We start from the raw sequence: 9435 nt of genomic DNA, 5'->3' as shown, positions 1-9435 counted from the left end.
AGAGGTGAGATAGGAAAGATGAGACAGGAGAGATGAGAAAGGAGAGGTGTGACAGGAGGAGTGATAAAATAGGAAAGGTGAGACAGGAAAGATTAGACAGGAGAGATGAGAGAGGAGTAGTGGGACAAGAGAGGTGAGACAGGAGAGATGAGACAAGAGTGGTGAGACAAGAAAGCTGAGACAGGAGTGATTAAAAAAGGAGAGATGAGACAGGAGTTGTGGGACAGGAGAGATGAGACAGGAGTGGTGAGAGAAGAGATGAGACAGGAGTGGTGAGACAAGAGAGGGGAGACAGGAGAGATAAGATAGGAAAGATGAGACAGGAGTGGTTAAAGAGAAGAGATGAGACAGGAGTGGTAGGACAGGAGAGATGAGACAGGAGTGGTGAGAGAAAAGATGAGGCAGGAGTTGTGAGAGAAAAGATGAGACAAGAGTGGTGAGAAAAGAGATGAGGCAGGAAAGGCAAGACACGGGAAATGAGACAGGAGCAGTGAGACAGGGGATACTAGACTGGAGATGTGAGACAGGAACAGTGAGAGAACAGTTGGTTTCTTTTTGTCCTTTTCTTCCTCTCTCCCTCCTCCTGCATTTTCTCCTCACAATGGTATTAATATGTTTTTATGAGGGCGGATGCATTTCGGGGTGTTTAATAGAATCGTGCTACTGATGAAAACCCCTCAGATCCTATTCTTCCTCTATTGTTTCCTTTTTCTTTCGGGCAGGAGTGCGAGGATGAAGGGATGAATGAAAGTAAAAGTGAAGTGGCAGTATTATAGAGAGAGATCCTCCTGCTCTGTGCAGTGGAAGTGTTGAAAGACGGTGGAAGACTCAGAGTGTTAAAACTCACTGTATCGCTCTGCTTCACAGATGTTTGTGCAGCTTGACTTTTATATTTGATGTTCAAACACTTTGTGTGTGTGTGTGTGTGTGTGTGTGTGTGTGTGTGTGTGTGTGTGTGTGTGTGTGCGCGCCGTGTCAGGTCAGTGGTAAAGGGCTCTGTGAATGTGAGATGTTTGCACACAGTCGTCTTGTGTTTGTAAAAAGAAGGCCCTTGTATAAATCCAGCAGTCTGTATTTGGGCAGAAGTTTGTCCTGAGCTACAGCTGGACATTTTTTTTTTTTATTGTCCTCCCCTGTGTTCTGTATTTCCTTTTTTTCTTTCCTACCATCCTTCCTTCGTTTCTTCACACGTTTATCTCTTTCGATCTCTTCTAACGTACTACTCCCATTTATTCTCTTTCCGTTTTCTCTCTCCCTATCACAATCTCTCATTTTCCTTATTTTTATTCCTTCCTTCCTTCCTTTCTTCACCCATTCCTATCTTTCTTCCTTCCCACCTACATGTAATACAAATGAACATGCACTTAATTATTGTCCTTTACTTGCTAGATTCATCTTTTTCTTGCTCTTATATTACTACTTCTTTCCATTTTTGCTCTCTTTATCAAAATCTTTTTTCTTCCTTCTTTCATTAATTTGTAACTTCCCTCTTGCCTTTCTTCCTTGCTACGTTCATCTCTTTCTTTCTCCTACCTTCCTACTTCCTTTCATTCTCTTTTCATTCTTTCTCTCCTTATTACTTAATTCCTTCCTTCCTTCCCTTATTTTTTTCCTTCCTTTTTTACTATGTACCTACATTCATTTCTTTCTCTCTCTCTCCTACCCTACTACTTATTTGCTTACCATTTTTTTCTCTCTTTTCTCAAAATCTTCCTTTTATCTTTCTATATAAACATATATATACACCGTAATTTCCTGATTATAAAGCGCACCCAAATTTAAGCCGCACCAACTGAATTTTACAAAGATTTTTATTTTGAACATAAATAAGCCGCAGGTGTCTACACTGAAACTAATGAACTTTACACAGTCTTTAATAAAAGACAGGGTCTGTTACACGACTTGTATCTAAACAGTAGCCTACCAAGAAAGTCATTGTTCACTGTCTTCCTCCTTCCTTTCACAACTATTTCTCTCGAGAGTTTATCTTTTGGCATCATCGTGCGTTTAAAAATCACCATCGGTGAAGCTTTTCTCCCGATGCCGTGCAGCTCAGAACACAGGTGAAGTGTGTTTTCATGCCCGGTTGTTTTCAGCGTGACGAATGATTCGCATTTCCTGTAGACCGTCCGAGTGAGCGGCAGGTCAAACGTCAGAGGAACCTCATCCATATTTATGATGTGGTGCGGCCCGACTCAGTGGGAGCGCATCTGATTTAACATAAAGAGTTTCATTGTTTCACCTGAACCCGTTCTGCAATTTCATTGGTCTGATGTTATGGAAAAATCCAGGAAAAATCCATAAATTAGCCGCTTCGTTGTTTAAGCCGCGGGGTTCAAAGCGTGGGAAAAAAGTAGCGGCTTATAGTCCGGAAAATGTGGTGTGTGTGTGTATATAAGTACAGATCTCGTTTCTGATTCTGTAGAAGTACAGATTAAAGTAGTCCAGTGTGATTTGTCCCTAAAGTGTCCATGTGCTGTATAAGATGACATAAAGTGACACTGTGCTGTACCAGTCCAGAGTTAAAGTGACATAAACAATAGTGGAAAGATAATTGTGCGGAGATGAGACAAAGAGAGAATTCCAGGTACTAGTTACTAAGTGTCTCCTGGTTTAGACACCGAATGGCCTGTGGGAGGAAGCTTCTCCTCATTCTCTCTGTGTTGCTTTTAATCGCTTCCCTGAACGCAACAGAGAAAAGAGTCCATTGTTGGGATCGCTGAGGTCCTTAAAAGTCTTACTGGCCCTGGTCCTGCACTGCGTGCTGTAGTTCCCCTTCAGGAACTCGAGCTGCGTCGAAATGCTATGGGCGTTCCCATAGCATTCCGACGCAGCGTCTCGTTCCCTCGGGGAACTAGGGTTACGGTCGTAACCTAGAGACGATGTCCTGCAGGTCAGGGCAGGGAGCTCGGTGAGGTATGGTACGTTCAGCTGACCGCACCACCCTCTGGAGGGCTCGCCTGTCCTGCATGGTGATGTTCCCCGAACCAGGAAGCGATGTTACCCATCAGGACGCTCTCAATGGTGCAGGTGTAAGAACTCCTAAGGGCCTGGGAGGGAAGTTTAAAGTCCCTTTGGCGTCTCTGATGGTACAGACGCTGCCGGGCTTCTTTACCATGGTGCTGATGTGACGTGTGATGTGAACACTCTCTCCACTGGTGTCCCGTTGATGGTTAGCGGTTGGTATGACTGCTCCTGCTTCATGCTGAAGTCCACTATCAACTCCGTAGTCTTGCACCATCTTACTGGTTTTCAATCTCCTGTAGGTTGGCTGCCTCATCGTTGTTGGAGATCAGACCCGTCAGCAAAGCTGATGGTGGTGGAGCTTCAGGCCATCATTGAATGGTTTCCATCTTTTTTCCATCTTTTAGCTATTCATTGCATAGAATCACCATGATTTATGATTTACCTGGAGCAAAAACTGTGCTTAAAGACATTGGATCACAACTGCTGTTTAGCTTTAAAATATTTATTTGTAACATTGCTCCAAATCTGAGAGTGATCATGTACCTTACGGAAGCAGAATTGCTCTTTGTAGAAGCAGAGAAAGTGCGCGCTCGCCGCAAAGGAGTCTTTTTTTGTGTTTTGCAGCGGTAACTATAATAGATTATAGTGTACTAACGTCCCTTAAGTTTCACTACAGCCGACTTCATTACTGCACGGGCCGTAGCAGTCGCCTGGACGCATGCAGATTAGCAGTAAATGCAGTAAAAGGTACATCAGTCTCAGAGCAAAAGCGCCGAGCGCTACATCTTCATTACCTCAAGTCAACCACCATGAAGCAAAACTCTAGAGGTATATACAGAGATATAGCGAGATTTTGTTTATTTTTTATAGTGGCAGGTAGGACAGAGCAATTTCCTGTGATTTTTCTTATTATTCTGGTGCTGTTTGATAAACCAGGGTAAATTGGCAAGTATCATAAATAATTATTTTGCATAATAAGGCTTTTAAAAAATGTATGGGAAATATCGCATATATTATATATACAATACACATCTGAGTGCGTGTGTAATTTATCGACCTTCCTCTTCGTTTCCTAAGTAATAACCAAAAGCCTGGATTAGTGGAAGACTGCGATATTTCGAAATGACAAATAAAATTTAATTACACGTAACAGCGTGGCATGACGTCAGAGATCAGAGGCGTGTCCTCTCGAGTCTTTTTCACTCAGCCTGTTATAAAAAAAACCTCGTTCTCATGAACACAGAACCGCAAGCCGCTGGAAGTTGCGTAATTCCATCAAAAACACCAGTTTCAAAAGTTCTGGGTGGAAACGTTCCGCCTGCCCTTTAAACTCCAAATTGGACCCTTGGAAGTTTACACGCGGAGTTTACACTCGTCTCGCTGCTATCGCTACACTTCGTTCCGTCTCCTCTGCACAAATCCACGCTTAAATGTCACACTTCTTTTTTTTTTCTTTCTCTCTCTCTTTCGAAACACAAAAGAAAATTGCACACACTTTCCTTTTTTTTCTTTTTCCCCTGTTGTGCGGTGTTTCGGATTTCTATGCCGAATACTTACGCATTTAAGTATTATTTCTTGCTTGATTAGTGGCGAGTGGCAGGCGTCCACAGGAAGTGGTTGGGTAGCAATCCATTTACCTCCATCGGGTCAGAATCTTTTGTGTCCTCTTTTTAAATGCCTGTCAGCTGCGTTCCTCGTCGCTGCCCATTATGGCTTGAAACAGGGCAATCTGGGAAGTCGTGACAATCGGTCCCTCCTGATGGGTGTCTGTTGTTTTACTATGTATCTCCCAAAACAGCTTTAGTCCTACCCCACATGCTTTACTTCAGCGTCTTGTCTTCAGTGTGTTTTGTTTTTGTTGTTTTTTTTTTTTATTTTTCAGCTGAACATTGGACTTGTTTTTAGATGAATGATTCTTGTGGAAGATATCTTGCTTAAAGAGATGAAGATTTTGTGTCTATTCTTTGTCGCTACTGAGACCGTTTTTAAGGTTTTGCATATGTAATGCTGAGCAAGAATTGTACTACAATCAATGCCAAAGCACAAATGTCTAAAGGGTTTTAGAAGCCAGAGGACTAGCTGCCAATCAAACAGAGAAGACTCGAGCTTGGGGTGAGAGAGGTCAACTCAGGAATGTATGCTGAATTTGAGCCAAAGCTTAGAATGACATCATTTTTTAATTTACAATGTTGGGGGGAAAAACATGGACTTTTCAGTGGCTTGCCATATCGTCGCCTCTGGATTGCTTAGTTGGGAAAATCCTATATCTTTATCTACAACAAATGGACAAAAGTATTGGGACACCTCGCTTCTCCTGTCACGTGGATTTTGCCCAATTTGTTACCACAAACTCGGATTCACACAATTATATGTATAGATGTTTTTGGATGCGGTAGCAATACATTTTCCATTCACTTGAATTGGAGACCCAAACCTGTTTCAGCATGACAATGCCCCTGTGCACAAAGCCAGCTCTTTGAAAATGTGGTGTTCATTTAGAAAATATAGTGCCATTGCGGTTAAATGAGCACAAATCTCCAGAATCTTCCACTCCAAAATCTAGTGGAACATCTTCCCAGAACAGTAGAGGCTATTAATACAGTAAATAAGGACTAAATGTTGAATGTGATGTTCAGAAACACACACATATCTTCTGGTCAGGTGTCCACAAACTTTTGTCGTGGTTTGTGTGCATTAAAAGTGCTATATATTTTAAATTGAAGTGATTTGTATTGAACTGAATCTTGATATACATTTTATCTCCACAAAAAAGGAACTGGTGATTTGTAATAGATTTTACGAACCTGTTTACAATAAAATGCATTGAACTAAATGTACTGTATGTATTTTCAAACGTCGTATTTCCAACCTCTTGTTGGCAAACACACCATTAAATTGGAATTTCTATTAAGGTTGGTCACGTCAAAACCCAAGTTCAGCAAGTGATGAGAAAAAAGGTGGCTGCATTCGTACTTTGACTATGCAGTTAGCCACTGTAGATAGATAGTTTGCTCACAAAATCAGAAAAGAGATAACATCATTTTGTCTTTACCCTAATGCGTAGCTCGAACACACAGAAGTTTACTCCCATAATTTCAATCTTCAACTTCCGACGTTCAGCTATCAATTTTTTAGAACCTTAACAGCAAAAACGCCATGAGGTGAATGCGCTACACTTGGCTCCCAAGCTTCAGAAAATTACTTCTTGCACTGTTTTGTTGTATTTCAACAACGTCCGAGAAATGTAGCACTCAGGATTCTGTCTTTCGTGAAGCCTGTAGTATCGCTGCTCAGTTTTTGTCTCCTACATTTAAGTGTATCACAGTTAGTAAGACTTTTAATTCATTTGCAAAGTTTCAAACAAAGCCCCACAAACTTTTAACACATGATGTTACTGGACGAAATCAGAGGTGTTTATTGTTATGATTCTATGCGGTACATGATCGGTACAGCTCTCAGTCGTGTAGCTGTGTAATTGGCGTCGTCACCTACAGCTAACACCAGTGAGAAGGGCAGACAGAAGACCAATAATTATCCGATTAAACGCCTGTGTGGGACGAGAGTGCAGTAACAGCAGGGAGAGTTGTGGGATGGGGGTAGCCTCTATTAGTGGAGGCCTGGTTTGAATTATTCAGGAGCAACTCTCCGTGGCCCCTTAAGTGTTTATACAGCCAACAGTGTATGTGAGAGGGTTTTACTCATCTGCTTTAAGCCACCGGGACCTCTATATACGTGTGTGTGTGTGTGTGTGTGTGTGTGGGTGGATGGGTTTGTGTGATACATTACACAGTGCTGAACACTGCACCTTCAGACTCTCTGTGTCTATTCACTTTCTGTCCTGCCGAACACGGCGTCCTCCGTTTTTTTCGGCTTTAACTCAGTTATAGAGCTCTGCCTCAGTGCGGTTCAGGGTTTCTCACGAGGCAGCCTACGCGCTTTCCAGCTTCTCTTTCTCCGTCTCAATAAAACATCGTTTTTATTGGATAGATAAAAAGTCTCATATTTGCAGCGGAGGAGCGTGAAGTTTTATAAGGCTTGCTCTTTTATAAAAAGGCAAAATTATTTGCTGCCTAATATTAAGATGCATTTTGAGCCTTAAAGTTTTTATTTCGCTCTTTGCATATCTGGTTTATTCCAAACCCACGCAATAAAAGCTGCTTCTGGCTTTCCACTGTTTCTGGGAAAAGCCGCCAAATCTGGAAGCAATCCAAGCTTTTCCGACACAAAAGAGACGCTTCTCTAATTCGGCCAAAATGCTGCAAACTGAGAACTGGTGACATCAGGGATGTGGGGATGATGCCAATTTCTAAAGCTCATCTTCTTAACAGAGGGGGGGGGGGGAAAGAAAGAAAGAAAGAAAGAAAGAAAGAAAGAAAGAAAGAAAGAAAGAGAAAGAAAGAAAGAAAGAAAGAAAGAAAGAAAGAAAGAAAAGTGGTTAAATATTAAAAGAAATGGAAATAATTGTGATTATCAGGTGATCACATTGGTCATGGGTGTCCAAACTGCAAATCGATATATGAATAAAGATATTTAGAAATTTGATTTAAGTTAAATTTGATTGCAGATAAAGGTCAGTTTATGCACTACTCTTTACTGATTGGTGTCTTGTAAACGGCTAGTGATATTATGATAGAGTTATTGATCCATACAGAGTAAAACAGCTAGTGTGGACATTTCTGTACTCCTTTGCTGAGCTAAATGGATGGATTTTGTGTCATTTAACTGACATGGTGAATACGGCGATGTTGAGGCACAGGATGAATCTGACAAACTGAGGAAAAACGGTTCAAACGAGAACAATTAATGAAAAAAGGCACAATGAGTGCCAGCTTCATTACAACAACAGCTTCATTACAAGTAGAGACATGGTAGAAACACATGTAATTATCTCTCTCTCTTTGTCTTTCTTTTTCTCTAATTACTTTTAATAATCAGAAATGATTAATTGTATATAATAATAAAAGAAAATTAACTTGTCAATGCTGGCAAACAACCATAGAACAAACCGGGTATTCCACAACCAGGACCACCACCATTTTAATGAGTAATGCATTTGAGATATATATATATATTTATACAGGCAAATATATAAGAGCCTCCCATTGGATAATTAGTGCATGGATGATTATGTTTCAGCTGGCAACAAGCTACGGATTCCTAACAATGAGTAGCTTCTCATTTCTTAAACAACCATGTCAGAAGACACATTCTGTGGTTCGTGCAAAACATGTTCATCTGTTTCAGAATGGTCAAATTATTGGCACACATCAAGCAAAGAAAACATCTAGGGAGATTGCTGAAACTAATAAAACTAACGCATTATTAAAAACCGGAAAGGGCAGTAGAGAACTATCATTTTCGAAATGTGGTCGGAAAAAAATCTTGAATAATCGGCGATCATTCAAACCTCAAATCGTAATAAAAACAACAGTAGAACTCACGGCTATGTTTAATAGTAAAAGTATGAGCATTTCCACACGCACAATGCGAAGGGAACTCAAGGGATTGGGACTAAACAGCTGTGTAGCCTTAAGAATTCCACTTGTCAGTGAGGCTAATCTGAAAAAAAGGCTACAATTTGCAAGGGAGCATAAAGATTGGACTCTGGAGCAATGAAAGAAGGTCATATGGTCTGATGAGTCCAGATTTACCCTGTTTCAGAGTGATAGCTGTATCAGTTTGCGATACAAGCCTGTGGGGGCAGTGCTATGATCTAAGGTTGCTGCAGTCGGTCAGGTCTCGGTTCAGCAATGTTCTGTGCACAAAGAATGAGGTCAGCTGACTACCGGACTGACCAGGTTATTCCATTAATGGATTTTTTTCTTCCCTGATGGCACGGGCAAATTTTAGAGATGACAATGCCAGGATTCATCATTGAGTGTTGAATTGTGAAAGAGTGGTTCAGGGAGCATGAGACATCATTTTCACACATGGATTGGCCACCACAGAGTACAGACCTTAACCACATTGAGAATCTTTGGAAAGTGCTTGAGAAGCCTTTTTTTTGTCGCTCCTTATCTTTTCTGACTGTACTTTTGCATTTGGATAGGGTCAGTGGCACCACTGGTACCATAAGGCGATAGCTGGACCCTGGTTTACCGGGCAGTCCAACTACTCCAGGATGGCACAGCAACATGTGCCATTGCCAGACGTTTTGCTGTTTCTCCCAGCACAGTCTCAAGAGCATGGAGGAGATAGGCAATTACTCTAGAAGAGCTTTACAGGGCCGTAGAAGGTCCTTATCCCATCAGCAGGACCGGTTTCTGCTCGTTTGTGCAAGGAGGAACAGGATGACACTGCCAGAGCCCTACAAAATTACCTCCTGCAGACCACTGATCTGAATGTCTCTGACCAAACAATCAGAAACAGACTTCATGAGGGTGGCCTTAGTGCCCGGCATCCTCTTGTGGGCCCTGTTCTCACCGTGGAGCTCGATTGGCATTTGCCATAGAACACCAGAATTGGCAG

The 9435-nt window shown here is 41.6% G+C and overlaps 1 protein-coding gene across 13 annotated transcripts in view; it reads left to right on the top strand.

Moving 5' to 3' along the window:
* Window positions 1-9435, top strand: part of neo1b (neogenin 1b) — a 158513-nt gene that overhangs the window by 65460 nt on the left and 83618 nt on the right. The window lies entirely within an intron of this gene.

Source organism: Silurus aristotelis (genome assembly GCF_946808225.1).
Source record: "Silurus aristotelis genome assembly, chromosome: 7".
In the NCBI taxonomy this organism is placed as follows: domain Eukaryota; kingdom Metazoa; phylum Chordata; class Actinopteri; order Siluriformes; family Siluridae; genus Silurus; species Silurus aristotelis.
Note: the sequence above shows the minus strand (reverse complement) of the source record. Positions and strands in the feature narration are given on the sequence as shown.